Source organism: Rhipicephalus microplus, chromosome X, assembly GCF_043290135.1.
Source record: "Rhipicephalus microplus isolate Deutch F79 chromosome X, USDA_Rmic, whole genome shotgun sequence".
NCBI classification, from domain to species: domain Eukaryota; kingdom Metazoa; phylum Arthropoda; class Arachnida; order Ixodida; family Ixodidae; genus Rhipicephalus; species Rhipicephalus microplus.
In genome coordinates, this window is record NC_134710.1 from 212,895,524 (window position 1) to 212,919,615 (window position 24,092).

At 44.5% G+C, this 24,092-nt stretch overlaps 1 long non-coding RNA gene across 1 annotated transcript in view; it reads right to left on the reverse strand.

Moving 5' to 3' along the window:
- Window positions 1-24,092, reverse strand: part of LOC142775957 (uncharacterized) — a 68,014-nt gene that overhangs the window by 12,229 nt on the left and 31,693 nt on the right. The window contains exon 4 of the long non-coding RNA XR_012887180.1: window positions 15,161-15,441. This is a non-coding gene — a long non-coding RNA (uncharacterized LOC142775957). The remainder of the gene's footprint in view (window positions 1-15,160; window positions 15,442-24,092) is intronic.

Genomic DNA, 24,092 nt, shown 5'->3' on the forward strand with positions numbered 1-24,092 from the left:
TCGCGACCACAATGTTTTTTTTTCGTTGGTCACCGGCATTACTGCCGCAATCTTGAAGGCATTGGTTTTGCTTTTTGTTGTACACTGAGAAAGTGGACACTCATGTATCTTCATTTGCAGTATATACACACGGAAGACAACTGTTAACAGAGCACTCGACCATGCGTAATAAAACCCTTCAATGCACAGTAAGCAACTGCAAGCAAGAATGCAACTTCAAACCGAAAATTACATGGCTCATTCATTGATATCTGGGGTTTAACGTTCCAAAACCACCATTTGATTAAGCGAGACGCCGTAGTGGCGGGCTGCGGAAATTTCGACCACCTGGGGTTTTAACGTGCATCCATATCTGAGCACACGAGCCTTAAACATTTCCGCCTTCATCGGAAATGCAGCCGCTGCAGCCGGGATTCGATCCCGCAACCTGCGAACGACAGCCGAGTACCTTAGCCACTAGACTACCGCGGCGGGGCCCACCAGGGTCATTAGTGCCAGATAAAGTTAGATTCGTACCACTGATCACATAGATTGGTTCGTGTATGCACTTAGTTTAGTGCTTGCCACGAACTAGATAGATGTCATGCAATGCTTGTTTGCACTTAAATTGACAGGTGCAGCAAGCCAGATACATCAAACTTATTTTAAAGTCTGCCCGCATTTAATTTTGATGAGCTTCCTACTTTTATGACGCGAGCTTGGATTGAAGGAAGAAGCTTGCCAGGTAATTAATTTGCAGAAAACTGTGCCTCAAGACAACAAAAAAGGAGGGCCTAGCACGTTTGCTTGCTTACGGCTCTCTGTGCACTAACGAATTATGGGCGGCGCAGCGACAGGGGCGCTGTTGGCGGCATTTTTTGCAGCGCCACCTGGGCATAGTCTGGCGTCTATAGCAGCATCCGGTCCAGCTCGACCTTGGTCGTTATCAAAAGTTCAAGTGTGACACCGGCTATAGATATCCTGCGCCACAATCGAGCCTGATTCACATAAAATTTCTTGGTCATGATGGTGTGTTTTTTTTTTTCAGGCTGAAAAAGCATCTATTGATCGCTGTTCAGAAATGTGATTACCACAGAGGCCAAACACGATGACGTCATATGTCGTTTGTAATGAGACGACCGGGATCGTCAGTGACAGACGTTGAAACTACCGTGATTATATTTGAACAGAAAAATTACGCTTCCTACGAAGTAGTATTGCTGACAAAGAAATTAAACTTCTAAAAAATGCATAATGTACACGGGATTCTACTCCGAACAGCCCACTATGCAACCGTGCCTGCAATAATTCCGCAGCGCGTTCAATACCAAACACCCGTCCCGGAGTCCCAGACGCAAGCTTAACCATCGTTTATACCACTGCCTTACCACGATAACATGTGTACCACACCTCGTCCAGATACGCTACTTATTTCAAGTGCATACCCGAATGCACAGTTCGCCTACACGTTCGACAATTGCAAAGCCCTTAAAATAAACAAAGAAGCAACCAGCACTCTCGAAATGTTTGATGGCCGTAAACACCGGAACTAGAATTACTATAAGCTACCTAAAAATAGCATATACAATAATTCTAACTGGAACAGACGGAGAGCGACAGCGTGACAGGAGTACGCGATCATACACATCTTGCCGGCCGGACACGATCAGACACCATTCGCGCGCATACAAACTTCGCGGACAACGCACGCGCCATGAAGCAACAGGCTTTCCTGAAGATAAACAACTCAACCCATGTTCCAATAGTTCCAAGTTACCTGGATGGATTCTGTGAGAGAAGAAACGCTCGGCTTGAACCCGGGTCCGCTCCGTGCCAGCCTCGTATTCTACCACTGAACCAGGCCTGTGCTTGGGACTTGTTCACAAACTTGCCTCAGGCAAGATTGATGTCACGGAAGGAATCGCGTTAATATGAGTAATAAAGCGTTTTAGAACAGCAAAAAGAAAAACGAGGCGTCCCACAATGCGAATAGCTTAACGAGTGGGTCGTCCAATGCTCCAACCCAATAAAAAAAGCAAAGCTTATTCTTGATCACGTAATAACTGAGCATACCCTGTTCAGGCATAATGTCTAATCGTGGTGCCACACCATGCACAATTGCCACAAAATTCCTTGCAAGTGTGTAGCGGATACCACGCTTCTCAGAAGAATGGCAAAAAAAATAGCATAGCAAATGCTGACCTAATACCAGGAAATTATTATTATTAACGCTGTAGTGGGTCCCCAGCAAGTGTGCTTACAGCAGTTACCCAATGAGTGTTTAGAAAAGGCTTTGAAAGTCCGCTCTTCTAGCTTTCGCTCTGACTATGCCGTGCTTTCTGCGCAGGCATGGCGTTTCTTTTTCTTTTCATGAATCAAACAGAAACAAACAAGTAGCATTTTATTCTGTTTCTTAATGCACGGAAGGTTCTTTATTTAGTGCAGCTAGTTCAATTACTAGTGATTAATTGTAGGCGGTAAACCGCTGACATAATGGGGATCCTTTTGCGAATATCCTATCGTAGTGCATGTGTGCTCATGTATTTACCTTAATTTCTTGGTAAGTAGAGCAACTTTCTTGGTAATAACATCGTTTTAGACGTTGTCATACATTGACCTTTCACTCTGACATAAATTGTTGTTTGACTTTAGTGACCCTTTAGGCTCTCAGCAATGCGACACCGAAAATTTGGCTTGACTTTGCTGCCGTCACAACGTGATCGGTGAGGAGCGCTAGCAGCGAGGTTGCCATATCAAAGGTTTGCTCACTCACCGCTTTCACACAAACTAGCTGCACGCGCGGTGTTCGATATTGGTACAGCGACTTGGATGACTAGACACGCCCGGAACACTTTTTGCACACCGATGCACGTAAAGATGGAATCAGACTTGTCTAGTCAAGCACCTCCAGCCGGCCACTCCCGCTGCCGTTAAATTTTTTCAGAAATATGTATGAGATACCAAACATGGTTTGACTGCATGTTAGGAACTTGTGCTATAATGTAAGCGTCAATGTATGCATGTAGAACGTGAGGGAGCTGCGGCCAACAACAGTGCCGATAGGCACGCGCTCCGCTGCTTTACGAGTGCGATTCCATCTGTACAGCACGAACAATGCGTATGAATGGACCTGCAAAATGGCACGACAATGGTGTCACCACCATGCAATCAAAGCTCAGTGCATATCCTTATATGGCCGCTTTACAAAGTGAAGCGCTTTTCGCACAGTCTGTTCGTGCAGAGAGTAAAGGGTAGAAGGGTATACCAGCCATTTTCAATGCCTGCGAAAATAGCGCGCGTGCGCAAGCGATCACACCTATAATTTTATACAACGCACCCCCCCCCCCCCCCCTCCACCAACTCTTCTTGCGTTGGGGACGGGTGGCGCGTTCCTCGCTACTTGAGAAACAATCAGTGCTATAGGCCAGGCAAGCGGGGTGATGTTATCGCATCCGTCCTCAGCACAAAAGAGATAGGTCAGCTCTTTTATGGGGTTGAGCTCCTCTTACTCTAACCTTGTCCTGCGTCAGGCGTAACCGGCAGTATCTTGCGAACAGTATATTATATAGCGCTGTCTCATCACCATTTCTCATCTCATTTGCTAGATGGAGTTCATCCAATAAATGTGTGGGTGCAATAAGACGAACGGATGGACGGACGATTCGCCCCACTCATCCTCATTCACTGCGTGGATACGCTGTTATTTTTTTAACTCTCTTTTAGTTGCGTTCATCACCCCCGCTCAGGCGCTTTTACCTGCGAATAAAACCTATTTATATATTTATTGAAAATACCTCAAGGACTCTGTACACACGGCTTTACATGAGAGTGGGAGATACCAACAAGTTAGTATTTACAAAATGTGACTCAACGAAATTCTTGAAATGAGCATGATTGATGTGCTGCTTATTTTCAGTTGTTAGCTAATTATTTTTGTAAACAACTATTGTAACAAGCACCTGCATATATTAAAAAAAAAACCTCGTCTGTTTTAGCACTATGCAATGATAGTGCTAAATCAGCAGCGATGACGTAGTGGTTAGAGCATCCGCCTCGCACGCACAAGGTCCGTGGTTCAAATCCCGGTGCGGCGCAGTTCCCAATTGGATAAAAAAAAATCCGCATGGTGATGGAACTGCATTACGAGGCCTGGGGTGCGGCCTCACCGGTAACCACCGCCGGGAACGCACTTCCTCACCAGAGAAAGATTGGGCACCCTGGTGCAGTATCTGGCCGCTACCTCCAACATGCATACGTCAAATAACTCACGGCCCTCAGTCCCCAGCAGCTGCGAAGCAACTGACCACGGCGGCAACGCAGCAGAGGGTACTGCGACGCAGCAGAGGGTGCTAAGAATCTCTGGATCTGGACAGGCCGCCATTGGAACCTGAACTTGGCAACGTTTAACGCTAGAACCTTATCTAGTGAGGGAAGTCTAGCTGTACTATTCGAGGAGCTAGAGGGTGTTAAATGGGATATAGTAGGGCTCAGTGAGGTTAGGAGGACAGATGAGGCCTATACGGTGCTACAGAATGGGCACGTCCTTTGCTATCGGGGCTTGGCTGACAGAAGAGAACTGGGAGTGGAATTCCTAATTCACAGAAACATAGCTGGCAACATAGAGGAATACTATAGCATTAATGAAAGGGTGGTAGCAACATAGAGGAATACTATAGCATTAATGAAGGGGTGGTAGGTATCGTAATTAAACTGAATAAGAGATACAAGATGAAGGTGGTACAGGCCTACGCGCCTACATCCAGCCATGATGACGCTTCAGTTGAAAGCTTTTATGAAGATGTGGAATCGGCAATGAGTAAGGTAAAAACTCAGTATACAATACTGATGGGAGACTTTAATGCAAAGGTAGGGAAGAAGCAGGCTGGAGACCAGGCAGTAGGAGATTATGGCATCGGTACTAGAAACGCCAGAGGAGAGCTACTAGTAGAATTCGCAGAACGCAATAATTTATGGATTTTAAATACCTTCCACCGAAAACGAGGAAACCGCAAGTGGACATGGAGGAGCCCTAATGGCGAAAATAAGAACGAAATAGACTTTGTGATGAGTGCACACCCAGGCATCGTGCAGGATGTGGAAGTGGTTGGCAAGGTACGATGCAGTGACCATAGAATGGTACGGTCTCGAATTCGCCTAGACTTGAGAAAGGAACGACAGAAACTAATACGCAAGAAGCCAATCAATGAGCTAGCACTGAGAGGGAAAGTACAGGAATTCAGTCTCGCTTCAGAACAGGTACTCAGCTCTTAGTGAGGAAACCAACCTTAGCATAGATACAATGAATAATAATCTGACGAGTATCATTACAGAGTGTAGAGTGAAAGTTGGAGGCAGGGTAGTTTAACAGGACACTGTCAAGCTTTCCCAGGAAATGAAGAATCTCATTAAGAAGCGCCAAATCATGAAAGTCTCAAGTACAACAGACAAATTAGAACTGGCAGAGCTTTCGAAGTTGATTAATAGGCGTAAGGTATCCTATGTAAGAAGGATAACATGGAGAGAATTGAACACGCTCTGAAAAACGGAGGAAGCGTCAAAGCAGTGAAGAGGAAACTTGGGATAGGCAAAAATCGAATGTATGCACTAAGGGACAAAGAGGGCAAAATAACTATTATTATGGATAGGATAGTTGAAATAGCGGAGGAGTTTTACAGAGATCTGTACAGTAGCCGGGACAACCACGACTTTAATACTATAAGAACTAGCAGTAACCCAGATGACACCCCACCAGTAATGATAGAAGAAGTCAGAAAAGCTTTTGAGAGCATGCAAAGAGGCAAAGCTGCTGGTGAGGATCAGGTGACATCAGATCTGCTGAAAGATGGAGGACAGATTGTGTTAGAAAAACTAGCCACCCTGTTTACGAGGTGTCTCCTGACGGGAAGAGTACCAGTGTCTTGGAAGAACGCTAACATCATCTTAATACATAAGAAAGGAGATGACAAGGACGAAGAATTACAGGCCGTTAGCTTGCTCTCTGTAGTATACAAGCTATCTACAAAGGTAATTGCTAACAGAGTAAAGAAAACATTAGAATTCAATCAACCAAAGGAACAAGCAGGATTTCGAACAGGCTACTCAACAATCGACCACATTCATACTATCAATCAGGTAATAGAGAAATGCTCAGAATATAACCAACCACTATACATAGCCTTCATAGATTACAAGAAGGCATTTGATTCAGTAGAAATATCAGCCGTCATACAGACACTGCGGAATCAGGGTGTCGATGAAATATATATATAAACATCCTGGAAGAAATCTACAGGGGATCAACTGCTACCATAGTGCTTCATAAAGAAAGCAACAGAATACCAATCAAGAAGGGTGTAAGGCAGGGGGACACAATCTCCCCAATGCTATTTACCGCGTGCTTACAGGAGGTTTTCAGAAGCCTAGGATGGGAACAGCTAGGGATAAGAGTTAATGAAGAGTACCTTAGTAACCTGCGCTTCGCCGATGACATTGCATTGCTGAGTAACTCAGGGGACGAATTGCAACTCATGATTACGGAGTTAGACACGGAGAGCAGAAAGGTGGGTCTTAAAATGAATCTGCAGAAAACGAAAGTAATGTACAACAACCTCGGAAAAGAGCAGCGCTTCGAGATAGGTAATAGTGCACTTCAAGTTGTAAAAGACTATGTCTACTTAGGGCAGGTCATAACCGCGGAGCCGAACCATGAGATTGAAGTAACTAGAAGAATAAGAATGGGGTGGAGTACATTTGGCAAGCACTCTCAAATTATGACAGGTAAATTGCCACTATCCCTCAAGAGAAAGGTATATAACAGCTGTATCTTGCCGGTACTTAGCTACGGAGCAGAAACCTGGAGACTTACAAAGAGGGTTCAGCTTAAATTGAGGACGACGCAGCGAGCAATGGAAAGAAAAATGGTAGGTGTAAACTTAAGAGACAAGAATAGAGCAGAGTGGATTAGGGAACAAACGGGGGTTAAAGATATCATAGCTGAAATCAAGAAGAAGAAATGGACATGGGCTGGGCATGTAGCGCGTAGACAGGATAACCGCTGGTCGTTAAGGGTAACTAACTGGATTCCCAGAGAAGGCAAGCGGGTTAGGGGGAGACAGAAGGTTAGGTGGGCAGATGAGATTAAGAAGTTTGCGGGTATAAATTGGCGGCAGCAAGCACAGGACCGGGTTAACTGGCGGAACATGGGAGAGGCCTTTGTCCTGCAGTGGACGTAGTCAGGCTGATGATGATGATGATGTGAAGGACGATGCCTGAGGGAAGATTGTTCCAGTCGATGGCAGTCGTCAAAAATAATGATTGAAGATGCGTGGCAGTGAGCACATGGCGAGGGTATGCGCGTCTTTATCATGCCAAAAGCATTGAGAGATGGATTGATAGGAGAACATATTACACAGAACATGAAAAAACTTATGAAAGAGTGAAAGCCTTGCAATTCAGCGACGCATCTGCACACTATGCAGACGTGCCTTTTTCTTTAGGTTAGTTACCCTAGTAATGTCAGAATAATCAAAATAAATTTAATGGCTCTGTTATGTATTGATTCTATAAGATCGGTTAGAACGCATTCAAAGAGATCCAAGACAGAACAAGAATATAAACTCAAATTTGCGTCAAATTATTGTTTCATAAGCTATACAGTATTTTCAATTTCACTGAAGGAGATGCAAGTGTTAAATTTCCCTTAATATAGCCGAAAGCACGGCTGGCGGCATTAGTAATATTAGTTACATGAGTGCCCCAAGTGAGGTCGTACCAGAGTACATAGCACTAGGTTCTGAGAAAATGACGCTGCCGCTAAGAGAATATTGGAATGCTTTGTAGTCATGCCGTCTACTACACAAAACCAGGGGTGTTTTGTGAGTATTCACCACCATCAACCAGTCACTGCACCATTTATCTAATTTTCGTAAGTTGTTTTGGAGTGCTAAGTTATCAGTGACGTTGATGATCGGGTGATGAATGACAAAGTCATCGACGAAATAGCATATGTTAGAAGAAATGTTGCTGGCCAGGTTGTTGATGTAAATGAGGAAAAGGAGTAGGCCCAATACAGTGCCTTGTGGCACTTCGGATAAGACAGAGGATAAAGTCGATGTTGAATTATTTGTATTCAAAAATTGCTGTCGGTTAGTGAGGAACTTCTTAATGTGAACGAAAACAAGGGAATGTAAGTTAAGTCAGGGAAGTTTAATTATTAGGTGTCTTTGTGGCACCTCATCGAAAACTTTTTTCAAAAGCAATAAAAAGGGCATCTACGGGTATGTTCTGATCAAGGCCGACCGACATGACTATCATGGAGAAATAATGCAAGTTGGGTTTCGCAGGAAAAAAAGTTTTCGAAGCCAAGGTGACCTTGATTTTAAAAGTTCAAAAATTTAGAAAATTGGCAGTATGGGTAAAGATCATATTTTCTATAATTTCCGACTAGATACTGATTAAAGATAGTAGGCGGGTAGCTGAAGGGGCCTGCCTTAGGAACTGAAACAATCTTATCCAATTTCCAATCATGTGCCAAAATGCTGGGTAACAATGACTGTTGAAAAATATGAGACAGGATAACACTGGTTATGCACGGTATTGTTTAACACTTCGCAGTTGATAACATCGGGTCATGATGTGGGCGGGGGGCGGAGATTATCGATTGTTGGGACATTACACAAAACATGATGACCAGAGGCGTAGCCAGGAGGGGACACATAAAGAATGTTCTCTCCCCCCTCCCAAATTGCTTTTCACCATAGGATCATCGTCATCATCCTGACTATGCCCACTGCAGGAGAAAGGCCTTTCCCATGTTCTGCCAGTCAACTAGGTCCTGTGCTTGCTGCTGCCACCTAATACCCCCAAACTTCCTAATCTCATCTGCCCACCTAATTTTCTGTCTACCCCTAACCCCCTTACTTTCCCTGCAAATCCAATCAGTTACTCTTAATGACCAGTGATTATCCTGCACCTACTCAATACGTGGCCAGCCCACGTCCATTTCTTGTTGATTTCAACTATGATATCCTTAACTCTGGTTTGTTCCCTGACCCCCTGTGCTATCTTCTTGTATCTTAAGGTTACACTTATTTTCTTTCCCATCACTCGCTGCGTCGTCCTCAATTTATGCTGAAGCCTCTTTGTAAGCCTCCAGGTTTCTGCTCCATAGGTAAGTACCGGCAAGATGCAGCTGTTATATAGCTTCCTCTTGAGAGCCATGACATATATGGCGCAAAATTACTTTTCCCTGCCTGATCTCCAATCCAATTAAAGTACCCCCCCAAAAAAAAATTGTTTTCAATTTTTGCCTACACCTTTCGTAACGACAAAAGCCAGTCGAGAATGTCCATATAATTGCTAATGCATTAAAAAAATAACATCTCTCGCCTTCGAGTATGCATAAGGAACTCTGTGAGGTTCCTTTTTCTTTATGCACTGATTTATAAAGGACACTATAGGAGGTTTCTGAACTATAGACAGAACGCCCTGTGCTATGTATAGGCAGAGCGCTTGTGCTGTGTGCCTCTTCTTTGCTTAGTGTGTATGCTCCCCCCCCCCTCCCCACGCTCCCAGTTTGCTGAACGATTATAAATTACCAACTAGTCTACCTTTCTATCCAGAAAACTCAAGCCCCATAAAAAATCATTGCTAAAAGAAAACAAAAGTTGTTAAATCGTGTAGTCTCAGCACAGAGAGGTGAGTGCCGGAGGAGGTTGGTTTATCAGACAAACTAAATAACACCATGTTACGCCCAGCAGTTTAATCACTTGTGAAAGAAAATAACTTTCCTTTATCCTTGAAGTGATCTTAGGGAAATCCAGTTTGGGCTGTGTGAGTGTCTAACGTTGTACGTCACAGCGCTTGTTTACGATATCTGCTGATAATCTGCTGTGCGCTTATGGTGGGGAGAATCGCGCGCCCTTCAAATTTGGCTGTGACGATTGCGTTTAGTTGCCTGGTGCAACTAAACGCAATCGAACAAGCAAGGCGAAAGCTTCCCCCGGTTCATGTTACCCGGATGGATTCTGTGATAAAAGAAAGGTTCACTTGATTTTCTGTAGCTGCTAATGAACCTGGTCTAAACAACTTCATTATTTTCCTTATGGGTTCTGTACACGATTCATAGAAGAGACATAATCCAAATGGTTTGACATACTAGGTTAACTGGCCAGGCCATTCTATCGCACTGGCTATACCAGTAACCCTGAATTACCGCTCTCGCTTTTTTTTCTCATTACAGACGGATTGATAATGCTATAAAACATATAATTGTCAAGATATAAAATAAATGCCCTGGTGGAAAGTGTAACTGGTTCTAGATGGTTCTAGGTAGAACTAGTTGAACTATATTACGGAACAATGCTCAGCTAGAACCAGTTGCCTACAAGTTGCCCAGTTGTAACTAATTGAAAGCTCATCTTATCCAGTCTTTCTTGACTTCTGGTCACAACTTGGACACCTGCTGACAAATACCAAGGACACGAGTACCAAGTATTGAAAGAGGGAACACACTATCATGAGCAAAGAATTTTTATAAGCACCAGAGATGTGATGCCAGCACGAATCGCTAGAAACTGTGCCAAGATGATACCTGCGACATTCTGCTGCATTTTGGAAAAAATGTTATTATATCTCTGTCAATTAATAGGTTAAAGGCATAGTTTGTGCTGTATTTTGGAGAGAAAGAAGACGGCAGGCACTTGAACTTTACAAGTCACCAGTGTAATTTTAGTGGTACTTGCAGCATAAAAAAAGTAGTATGTTAGTTGCTTGATGCAAGTCTTTCAGTCACCCATACGATAGAACTTACTGGGTAAATTTCATTTACTGTTAGTGTTATCAGCTCTTCAATGATGCAAGTAGGGATAGGGGGGGCCTTTTCATCACCCCTTTTCAGGAATTCATTCAGACTTTGTCACCACTCTCTGTATTCAGCATTTCTTACTTTGTCCAAGCATTGGGTATTCAGGGAACTTTTTTGGGAAGTCATATCTCGCACTGTTTGGGGGGTAACAATTAAACTGATTGTGTGCCTCCGTCAGCCAGCTGGCTTTTTTTGCCTTTTGTTTTTTTTTTCTTCACTTCCTGGTCGTAAGGATGTCGCAGCGTTCAGTTGCTAATATGAGTTTTTATTTATTTTTTATTTTTAAAGTACTACAGGCCATAAAAAATGGCCCAAGCAGGAGGGGGATGTGGTACAATAATGATATGACCAATTAATAGATGTACAGGTGTAGAGAAAGAAGAAAAAACAAAGAAAACAGTACAATGACAGAAAAATTAAATCAGGTGTACAATATATCTGCAGGTAACAAAACTTACACTTCCAAGTAATTTTCTAGAGATTTTAGTACATTTGCACACTCAAAAATATGGTGTGGCAGCTCGTTCCAGTCTGTTAATGTGCGAGAGAGAAAAAGAGTACTTTAAGTTGCTAGTGCGCACAAAGGCAGGTGTGAATTTGTAGGAATGGTATCCTCAAGTAGGACGTGTAGATAACGAAGTGAAAATGAGCGAAAGGTCTAAGATAGCGTTTTTCTTAGATAGGTGAATAAGAAATTTAAGTCTAGCTAGTTTCCTTCGGGATTCTAAAGTTGGAATATTGTTATTTATTAATAGTTCTGTCGGAGAGTCAGACAGGCGGAAGCCATTGTAAATAAACCGAACAGCTAATCTTTAGACTTTATCAAGATTATTAATATCTTTTTTTAGTGCGCGGATCCCAGACTTCAGACGCGTACTCTAAATAAGGCCGGACTATTGTTAAAAGCGAGGAGTTTAGTTTTAGGGGGAGAGCTTTTGAGGGTGTGCCTTAGTAACCCTAATTTTCTACTGGCAAAAGAGCAAATCTTTTCAATATGGCAGGACCAAGTTAAGTTGTTGGTTATTGTGACGCCAAGATATTTATAACTTTGTGTAAGTAAAATTGGAGTTCCTTTAATACTGCACGAGTAAATTAGGGGTTGTTTTTTGTTAGTAATGTGCATAGATACAGTTTTCTCTGGATTTATGTGCATGTCCCAGCACTCACTCCATGTATTACCTGAATCAACAATTTGGTTCGATAACACTTGGTCATCTGTGGATTTAACTGACCTAAACAGAAGGCAATAATCGAAGAACAGCCGCATTTCAACACCATAAGTAGAACAGGATATAAAGGATGTAATATCACTGATATAGATTAAAAATAGTAGCGGTCATAGGACGCTACCCTGGGGAACTCTGGAGTTAACGCGAAGAGGATCGGAGTAGGTACCGTTTATATCAACAAACTGTGTGCGAGAAGACAGACACGATGTTACCCATTTAACAATGGTCGCGGCAAAACCAAGCAAGTTAAGTTTGTGAATTAATTTGGAGTGAGGCATTTTATCAAATGCCTTGCATAAGTCAAGGAAGAAGACGTCAGTTTGACCGGATTTATCTAGGACTAAGGAGAAAGAATGTATACAGGCAACTAATTGGGTTGTCATGGATAGACCTTTACGGAAACCGTACTGGAATGGTGATAGTACGTTGCACTTTAGAAAATTAATCATATAGTTAGAAACTATGTGTCTAGAAGTTTGCAACAAGTGCTAGTCTGTGATATTGGTCTGTAGTTAGACAAAAAAGTGTTATTTTCTTTTTAAAGTACCGGAATTATTCAAGCGATACGCCAGTCTAAGGAAACAATGCCTTGAGATATCGATAAACGAAAGATTACTACAAGGAAGCGGGAAAGTGATTCAGCGTAACGGCGTAAAAAAGTATTTGGCAGGTTGTCCAGACCACAAGAAGATTTTGTTTTTAGGTTCAGAAGCATGGAAAAGATACCTTCAAACGTTATGAAGTCGGGATCAATTTCTACTGAATTACTGCCATTGGCACTATAAATGAGCATGGCTTGGAAAAAACTGAGTGAAAGTAACGGTTATATTCTGTGGCCATTTGTTTCTTATCTTGAATAATTTGATCCCCAAGCACAGTGCAATCTGTAGTTTTCTGTTGCTTAACTCTCATGTGGCGCCAAAACTTGGCTGGATCACTCTTAAGGAATTGGGGCAATTTAACAGAATAAACTACATGCTTGCTGGACCGTAATCTTTCTGAAAGCGTTCTTTTTAATTTCTGAAATGGCAATCCTTTTGAGTTATGCTTTCTCATACTCTAATTTCCATGCAATTTGAATGATTTCTCTAGTTATTCATGAATTTTCGGCATGTTGGTTTTTAGTTTTCTTAGGAATAAAACTGTCAAGGCAATAGCTACAAAGTGATCTGAAGGCATTCCACGGATAGTTTACATCATCACCAGAAAAGCGATCAAAGGCTACATCGAGGTAATCTAGAACTGTCTCGTCATGGGCTCTAAAAAAATTTTTGAACACTTTCTGTTTCTCGAGCATATTGTCAGATTGATTACCAAGACGGCATGTAAAGAAAACCAATTTGTGATCAGACAGACCATCATCAACAGATACATGTACGTCAGAAAAGAATTTGCTATGAAACACAAGATCTAATATAGACAATGTATCATCCTGCACCCTTGTCGGCACATTCACAGCTTGTTCGAGATCGCATGCCAGCATTAAATCAAAAACAACGTGGTCACTTGAGGATAAAGAACATAGTTTGAACCAATTAATATTGGGTAAATTAAAATTCCCTGTTAGTATTAGGCGGCTTCCAGAATATTCAACACAAAAATAATAAATTTTAGACAAGAAATCATCACGTGAAGCCAGAAAGCGGTAGGCCCCTACTAAAATAATAGAATTTCCGAACACATTTACTTTCGAACATAAGCTTTCATGGCCATCTATTTGTTTCAAAGGTGTAACCATCACATGAGAGCTCAAAATAACGGCGACACCTCCGCCACGCGATGGTCTGTCCCTTCTATACACTTTAAAGTCGCGAGGAACAATTTCAGCATCACTGACACCTTCGTGCAGCCAAGTTTCAGTCAAGACCATGATATGAGGAGAGTATGCTAACAATGTGCTTTCTAGTTCAGCGACTTTATTGACAATGCTTTGTGTGTTGATATTAAGAAGACGCAAGGTTTGATTATGTGGAGGCGGGGTTTGGCAGGCATTTTTCGGGGGCTGATTGATATGTGGGGTTTAACGTCCCAAAACCACTATATGATTATGAGAGACGCCGTAGTGGAGGGCTCCGGAAATTTTGACCACCTGGGGTTCTTTAGCGTGCACCCAAATCTGAGCACACGGGCCTACAACATTTCCGCCTTAATCGGAAATGCAGCCGCCGCAGCCGGGATTTGAACCCGCGCCCTGCGGGTCAGCAGCCGAGTACCTTAGCCACTAGACCACCGCGGCGGGGCTTTTCCGGGGGCTTAAAAGCCGGTGATAAACTTGGACGGGTAATGGTTGGAACTATTACTCGGCAATTGCTGCTGTCATCCCACATGAACGTGTCGTCATTGATACGGAGCTTATCGTGCAAAATATAGGGTTTCTTGCCGTTAGCCTTATCAATTTCAGCACTGTCCCACAGCAGTTCACGCCTGCGGAGCGTGCAGCGGGAGTAATCATTTTGGATGAAAATTTCGGTGCCGTTCAGCTTCTTGGCCTTCATTAGTACTTCTTGTTTTTCGTTGTAATCCTGTAGGTACAGAATTATGGGACGATTTCCAGTTTTCCGTCCAAGTCGGTGTATACATCTTATCGACTTGCACTCAATGCCAAGCTTTTTGCCAAATAGTTCTTTAACAACCTCATTTTTTAGGTGAACTTCCGTTTCATCTATTTTTTCTACAACACTGTATATGACTAAGTTTGAAAGGCGGCTGTGGTCTTCTATATCAACAATCTTTTCTGATGTTCCCACTACTGACGTCTTTATTTCTTTTAAGCTTGAATCGAACAGATCGATCTTGCTTGTTGAGTCTTTTGTTTCGGCGACATTTTTTCTACCAGAGAAATTTTTTTAGGCATAACCGCAAGAAAGGATTTCTGGACAGTCTGTTCGCTTTTCAAATCGATAAGGCTTTTCGAAATTTCACCTTGTTGTGCCAGGATTTCAGTAAGCATCTTTTCTATTTGAGGACTGGAATTCAGCTCTACATCTCCACAAAGCAAATCATAGACAATACAGATGCACTTATGTGGGCATGGCACAACAATTAAAAACCTTATACTAGAACGTATGCAGCTGTGTTTGCTACTAACCTGGATAGCAAAGGGAACAGGCATGGTCAGCATTGCTGTTTTGCTCATTTCGCCATGCCCACTGAAGTAAAAGCGTTGTAGGCCAGGCTTTATAGTCCGCGCTGAGGCTGACGTCACAGGCAGGAGCACCATAGAGCAGTCGATGGGCGGGAGACTATACAGCACGTGCCTTGGTTCAGGCATGCGCCGTGGTGCGGTAGGCAATGACGAGGCAGGCGAGGGCAGGAATATGGGCCTTGATGAGAAACGGACTTGAAGAAAGCGCTACCAAGCAAGATTGCCTGGACAGCAAAGGGAACAGACATGGTCAGCATTGCTGTTTTTGCTCACTTTGCCATGCCCAGGTCATATCCGAGTTTTTGAGGTCACTGCATGCTTCCTTTCATCCCGCCACAACAATATGCCTACCCAAAATCTTTGCGAATGTATGCAGACACTCCACTTTCATCTGTGCAATAAATTGTGGTAATAAGGCGAAATTTGGCATTTTATATAGACCATGGCCATGAACTTGTTGCACCTTGCAATTACATCAAGCAGGTGCACTTTCACCCATCTATCTGCCTGTCACTAGAACATTCTGGTCAAGCACAGTCAAAGGTACTAAGAGCAATTAGTTGTACCCACTGAACAACGCATATCTTGTGAGTCTAAATTATTATAAAATTTCAACGTTTTCCTCTTCCACTTCATTGATCTTCTAGTTCCCAGCGTTCTGAAATTTGCGGCATCTTGTTCTTCACTGCTGCCCTTTCTCTCATCGCTTCTGTAGCTGCCACTGTAACCATGACTGCCAATAACTCGGGACCATAAGAATGTGAAAGATCGGTATGCAAAAGTTTTTGCATTTTTGTTTCAGTCAGGTACAGTGATAGTGTGGTCATCACATGAACAGGTCCAAATTGGGAACATTGAATTTAAACGTGTATTAACTGCAATTTAGAACACAGTTTATGCATAAAAATCTATTACAAGTGGAGATCATCCAGCTGTGTTGTCATGCAAAGTGGGTAAAAAAAACTTCGGTAAAGAGCCTTTGGATAATGAGGCACACCAAATAGGACCAACTGAAAACAACTACACTTTCCAGGATGTGTCTGTCTTTTTTCTTTTTTTTTACTGCACAAGCTTTGCTCATGTGAAGTACCTTTGTGCTCCTATTCAGTCTCTCCTATTTTAAGAAGCACACTAGGTATTTATGCATTCCAGGTATTTTTCTACAAGTTGACCACAACTATGGTAGCCACCTATATAGGCCACGTTCACACAATGTATGCTATACACACAGATATTACATGTGTTACGAACAAATTCTCATAAGTACTTCTATAATCTTGATTCTGAATATATTTATATATTTATTTAACCATTTATTTATGCATTGTACCCCACTGGCCCCAAAAAGCATCAAATAGATGAAAGGGTTATAGAAAAATCACAATAAATAAAGCATAAAAAAATACTAAACGAAAAATGAAATGAAGAAAATTTGTACAATGGAAGGAAAAAGAACAAAGCATTACAATATAATGCAGTAAAATACAAAATGAAAAAAACAAATGTTTACATAAAAATTAAGCGAACGAACAAACTTCCAAATGCTCATGATATTTCTCAGGGTCTCTAAACGAAACAATTTCAACAGGAAGGTTATGCCAAAGTGCGATGAGGTGAGGCGAAGCAGAATTATTGAATGACTGTGTGCGGCCCAAGATGCGTCTGTAACTGAGATGATTATAAAGACCATATATATACAAAAGAATTTCAATCCCGAGACGACTGTTTCACAAGTACTAGTGGTACTTATGGAAGATGCATAGAAGGCTGACAAAGCGGTGGAATCGTAAGTTAAAAATCGATGCTCCCTAATTAGTCCTTAAAGGGCCACTCACCAGGCCCCATACCGAATTTTAGTTGGACAGTGAAAGTTGTTGGATCTTTGATGAGAAACGTTTTGCCACAAAAGTTTCTCGAATCGATTCATTACGAGCAGAGAAAACAGGTTTTCTGAAGCGGCGCGAAAAGAGAATGAGAGGGGAGGAGTTCGGAACCCTTGCCGCTCCTCCACGTAGCCTTCGCAAGCAAAACCTCTTCCCCACCCTTTCCAGCATCCGACCAAGAGATGACGTTCGCATGACGTGCCCGAACAAGCCCAGCACCCATGCACGCGAGTGGCGTTGCTTTGTCGACCAGCGTTATTTTGTGGTCTTCTGCCTGTTTCTGCGGGATTGTTTGGAAAGCTGGCTTAGACACGGTAAAGTAAATGGCCACTATGAGTGCGCGAACGCGTAGGAGCGTTCCACGGCGGTCGTCTGCTCAATGCGCTGACTGTGGGAACCCGAACACATGTGAAATGCTGGCACATTAGCCCCGCATCCCGTAGCATTTCACGAGAAAAAAATGTAAGAAAAACGTGCACAATTTTTTATTGCGCCTCATTATTTATTTCAAGTTTTACTCATCTCTTAAAGCAACAAATACATAAACTACGCATGTTGTGTTAAATAATTTTTGCCATGTCACGTGGTATACTGTTGACAACGTCAGAGCAGAGTCGTCTACATAGAGGACCAACGTGACCGCAGTGCTGTGTACGTAGGGCCATTCCTACGGCCACGTCATGCCCTCATTCTCTACGCGTGCGAAAGTAGAGGGGAGAGCGAGACGCTTTTATCTTGAAATTCGACCCATTTCCGCGGCGTGTAGCGTTGCAAATTTTGGCAGACGTCATCATGAACGCCTCGTCTACGCATTGCGCTTGTCAGCTCAAAATTGTCAAACCTGGTTAGTTGCCCTTTAACATCCTTTGGGTGTCCATGCTATATTGGAACTGAAAAACCACAGAGCAAAGTGTTGGCAAACACTAAAATGAATGTTTCACTAAGCAGATTGCAGACTTTTCCAGAACTCACTTGGTTAACTCGAATAGCATCTGCTAATTATATTTCCGGAGGTAAAGATTATGTCCACCAACATTACTTGTGCTGAAGGTAAAGTGATCATGGGCTGATCCCAAGCGAATGTGTTCTCCACGACAGATCAATAGCATTCCCAATCGAAAAAGAAAAAAAAATAGAGGAAACTTCTGATGTAGTTGAAACTGGCTCCATTTATCAGTGCCTATATAAGTATTAATGAGTATGAGTATTTTTATGAGTATGGTTTGATCAGTAGCTTAATGGCACATGAGTTAAATGGTGCAGTTGGCACAAAACTAACGGTGTAAGTATATATACACCTGCTGGCGTGTGAATCTATCAAACTACAATATTCTTACAAGGAAACATATAATTGCGGATATTTATGATGTTTACTTGCGATGGCAACGGCTGACACACTGGCGGGCTAGGACCAGTCTTTATCCACTTCGTAGTCTTTTCTTGCAAGCAGAGACCCTCTACCGCTTTATGCCCCAATTCCACTACTGCCTTGTGGCACTACCCCGCGGCGTTAAAGCGCCGACCCGGCGCTTGTCACGAAAGTGGAGTGTTGGGCGACATATAAGGCTTCAGCCTTACGACGTGCACAACGGTAGATGGTGGTGGCGTTGAGTGCGCTTCATCGACGACTCGCTGTATCTCGTAGGTGAGGTTAGTGACCTTGCGTAGGTCTTTGTATGGTATGTCGGTGAAAAAAGAGCTTTGCTGACAGGCCGATGTGACGACAGGGGGTCCACAAGAGTACTAGTAAACCGGGTGCATACAAAACTTCACGGTGGTGACGATCGTACCAATCTTTCTGAGAGGCTTGAGAAAGTGAGTCGTTCTCGGGCAATCTGTCGTGCTGCGTTGGCTCGTTCTATGGCATCGCGGACGTATGTGACAGGGGAGCTTGAACCAGCGGGAAGGAGTGTATCGAGAGGCAGAGAGGGTTCACGTCCATAAAGAAGGTAGAACGGGGTGTCATGTCTGTAGGAGTTGCAAGCAAAGGTGACGTAGGGTAACGTTACGTCCCAGTCGCGGTGGTCTGGAGAAACATACATCGAAAACATGTCGGTGATAGTGCGATTCAGGCGCTCTGTAAGTCCATTAGTTTGTGGATGGTATGCTGTTGTGAACTTGTGGTTCGTGGAACAGGAACATACAAGATCCTGGACAACACGAGATAAAAAGTATCAGCCTTGGTCAGTAATGAGCTGTCGAGGAGCACCATGATGCAAAATGATTTCGTGCAGTAGAAAGTCGCCGACATCGGTAGTGCAGCTGGTTCGGAGAGCACGGGTGATCGCGTAACGTGTCGCATAGTCGGTCGCCATGGCAACCCATTTGTTCCCAGATACAGAAGTGGGAAATGGCCCGAGAAGGTCGAGCCCTACGCGGTAGAATGGTTCAGCAGGGATCTCAATAGGGTGAGGAGGCCAGCTGGAAGCGATGTTGGTCGTTTTCGACGATCACAAAGGTTGTAGCTGGCGACATACTTTTGCACAGAGCGATATAGACGCGACCAGAAAAAACAGCGCCGGACGCGATCATAAGTGCGGGTGACTCCCAGGTGACCAGCGGCAGGTTCATTGTGAAGCTGTTGGAGAACATCTACATGCAAAAGGGAAGGCACCACGAGAAGGCGGACTGGACCATTAGGGTGCATGTTGTGGCGGTAGAGAACCCCTTCATGAAGGAAATACAAGTCCAGAGAAGTGGGTGGAGTAGCGGAACTCAGGCCTTTTATGATGGAAAGTAAATTCGGGTCGTGGCGTTGCTCAGAAGCGATATCAAGAAAGTCTGATATTGATAAGACGCAAGCCTCAGTAGCTCTGTCTGTGGCGTCTGGCGGATACACTGGATACCGTGACAGGCAGTCGGCGTCTTGATGGAGGTGACCGTATTTATACACAACCGAGAAGTTGTATTCTTGGAGGCCGAGAGACCAACGACCGAGACGTCCCGTGGGATCCTTGAGCGACAAAAGCCAGCAGAGCGCATGATGATCGGTTAGAACAGTAAAACTGCGGCCGAACAGGTACGGGCGAAATTTAGTGGCAGCTCAAACAAGAGCAAGACACTCTTTTTTGGTGATAGAATAGTTCTTCTCGGCAGGGGACACAAGGCGGCTGGCGTAAGCGATGACGCAGTTACGTCCATGCTGACGCTGAGCTAAAAAAGCACCAATTCCGTGGCCACTCACGTCAGTACGAACTTCTGTCGGTGCGGTTTGATCGAAGTGTGCAAATATTGGCGTAGTCGTGAGGGCTGCAATGAGCGCCGAAAATGCAGCACGTTGAAGTGAATTACAAGTAAATGGGACGTCTTTTTTAAGAAACTCGGTGAGAGGCCACGCAAGATCAGCGAAATTCCGGATGAAGCGGCGGAAATATGAGGTCAATAGACGAGAAAAACTTTGCGCTATGAAGGCAGTCAAGGGTGTTAACTATTCTTGATAAGGGGTAAACGTCCTTTTTAGTGACCTTGTTGAGATGTCTATAATCGACGCAAAACCGCCATGTGTTGTCCTTCTTCTTGACAAGCACGACCTAGGTTGCCCACGGACTAGATGACTGTTCGACGACGCCTTTGGCGAGCGTTTTCTCGACCTCTTTCTGGATGACAAAACGTTCGGCAGCGGAGAGACGGTAAGGGCGGCGATGTATTGGGTTGGCATCGCCAGTGTTGATGTGATGGGTCACAACTGATGTCTGGCCTAAAGGGGGGTTGTCTAGATCGAATATGTCCACATAAGATGTCAAGAGACGGTGGAGGTCTTGTGCTTTAGAGGGCAAAAGATTTGGCGCTATCATTTTGGCAATGTCAATGCTTGAGAGGTTAGGTGCAGTGAGCAAGTTGACGTGAGGAATAGGTTGCTCAGCTGACAATTCAGAGATATCACACTCTTTCAACGAGGACACGACGCCTACTTTAATACCAGCAGGCAGCACGTGCACGAAAAAAAGAGACAAAAAGGTCTGGTTGTGGCGTACTGTCACGGCAGTGTGCGGGACAGCAATGGAATACTTTAGCACAACTTCGATAATGGATGAAACGACATATTCACCATCGCGCACAGGCAGATCACACACGAGCTGCACGTAAGTCTTGGCTTGCTGCGGAAGATGCAGGAACTCGGTGGCACAAAGGCGACTTTGAGCATCACGGGCAACAGCCGCGTCAAAAGGCAGTTCCAACTGAAGAAAGCCCATCGAGCAGTCGATATAAACGGAGTGTGCAGAGAGAAACTCGAGACCGAGAATCACGTCATGTGAGCACTGCTCAAGCACTGTGCACAATACGACGGTCTGACGGCCAGCAATACACACGCAAGAGGTGCACATGCCGTGAATGATAGATGTGCTCCCATCGGCAAGCATTACTGCACACTTAAGAGGAGACATGATCACTTTTCGCAGTTTCATACAGAGAGCAGTGCTCATGACTGAAATTTGTTCGCCTGCCAGTGTCTATGAGGGCTGTAGTGGTTACGTCATCCACCAAAAGGTCCAAATTATTTCGGCGTGTAGGAATCGTCAACAGAGGATTTGCAGAGTGGGTCCTTAATACAGCGCCACCTCCGGGAGCTGCATGGTCTAGTTTCCCGAGATTGAGGGCCCAGGTCGAGCAGGGCACCTGGATCGAGGAATCATCGGCGAGAGAGATCGGCGGCCTAGGGGGGATGGTGACCGGCTGAACCTTCGGCCCTGAACGTTAGTAGCAGTAGGCTGGGGATCGTACAGAGTAGAAAAGTGACGAGAGTTGTCTTCAAAGCGGCGCAATGTCCCAGTGTTTCCGGATGAATTGAACGTCCAACGATTGCAACAGTAGCGCGCAAGGTGTTCGGCACGAGAGCAGTGAAAGCAGATCGGTCGATCATCCGGCGTCCTGTATTCAGCAAGATTCTGGTAGCAGGAACGGTAGCGTGAAGGGTACACCGGGATCTGGTTAACCGAAGCCGAACTCTCAATAGTGCGAACAGCGCAAACAGGTGCGATTCCGAGATTTGCTATTTCTTGGCGAACGACAGTTTAAATGAGGGAAATAGTGGATGCGCTATCTTGAGGGCCGTTGGAAGCGATGGCTGCAGGAGCCATTGCTTCGATTTCGCGGCGAATGATCCGGGTGACATTTTCGGATGATGTAGCTTGCGTGAACCTGGGGCACTCTTCACAGGTCGAAGTGGCTGCAGTATTGGGCAAGCGCGCAAACTGGTGGGTTATACGACGGTTTTCGGCATGCTCGAAGCGCTGACATTCCTTCACCACCGCGTCGACGGTGGCGCAATCTTTAATGATCAACAGGTTAAAGGCATCGTCGGCAATTTTTTTTTATGTGTGGGCGATTTTGTCAGTTTCACTCATGTTCTCGTTCACCTTTCGACAGAGGCCCAATACGTCCTGTATATAAGATAGATACGATTCCGTCGATGTCTGCACGCGGCCTTCCCGGTCTTTTCTCGCGGCCTGCTGTCGCGAAAATGGCCGGCTGAACAACTCGACAAGCTTCGATTTGCAAATGTCCCAGCTGGTCAACTCCGACTCGTGCGTCTCATACCAGATGAGTGCCGTATCCCGCAAGTAAAATACAATGTTGGCCAGCATCAAAGTGGGGTCCCACCTGTAATATTCGCTCACGTGCTCGTACAATGCGACCCAATCTTCGACAATCACCTTGTCCTTGTCTGTGCCCGAGAAGGTTCCGGGGTCTCGAGGAGGCAGCAGTACCAGAGGAGGCAGCTGCTGCTGTTGCTGCGACTGTTCAGTCTTTGCAGATCGTCGGCCATTTGAATGAAGACGTGCTACGCAGTAACTTACATTGCTTATGCAGTCCAGAACAAAATAAGGTCCCGAATAGTGCGCCAGCAATTTTTCACACAACCCAGGTTTCCTATTTGGCGTCCACAGCAACACGTGGTCTCCGCGATTCTACGTCACGTGTCGACGTTGACGGTCAAAATGTGTCTTCGAGCGATCTTGCGAAGCGAGGGTGCGCAGGTGAGCAAGACGTCGGGCTTCTTGTGTACGGCAGACGATCTCGGATATACCGGAATCATGGTGGTCTATAAACGGGCAGACAGTATCTAGAGTATGACGAGGTGGCCGAGCATACAGAAGGAAAAACACACTGTAGCTGGTAGTCTCATGCTGTGCGGTGTTAAATGTGTAAGTGATGAAAGGTAGCACGCCATCCAGGTTCTTGTGATCTGCTGTGACATACATAGAAAGCATGTTCGTGAGAGTCCTGTTAGTTCGTTCCGTCAGGCCGTTTGTTTGGGGATGATATGGCGTAGATAGCCGAAAGAATTGTCGCCCACGATCACTGATAACAATTTTAGGAGGTCCATATCGTAGAACCAAAAAACCCAGCATGAATAAACACACCTCAGCTGCAGTTGCCGATGGTACAGCAGCTGTCTCGCAGTTCCGTGTTTAGTGACTGGTACATACGACCATCCAGCGATTGCCATTACAAGACCTCGGAAAGAGACCTAGAAAGTCAATCCTAACTTGCTCGAATGGAGTTCTAGGGGGTGGAATAGGATGTAGTCACCCTGGAGGAGCAGTGGTAGGGCGCTTGCGGCGTTGCCAGTCGTTGCAACTAGAGACGTACCGCTCCGTCGTCTGACGCATTTTCGGCCAGTAAAATCTTTCTTCAAGCCGGCAAAGAGTTTTTGCTGTGCCTAGATGGCCGGACGTTTGGTCATCATGCAAGGCCTGCAAGACGGAAATGCGAAGGCTCTTTGGAACCACGAGAATATATCGTAAGCCGGTCGTAGCATAGGGTAGTTTTTTTTTGTGCACAAGCCCATCGCGCATGCAGAAGCGAGTCACCGATGGTCTTGACTTGATAGGAAGGACGTCCTGTATGATGTGGTCCCTTTGATGCTCAATCTTAAAAGGCGTTGGTATCAGGAAATGACAGGTCCAATGGCGCAATGTAGGTGTCGAAGTTGCCAACGTCGCAGTCCGTCGATGGAAGCGGTAGTCGCGAAAGACAATCTGCATCAG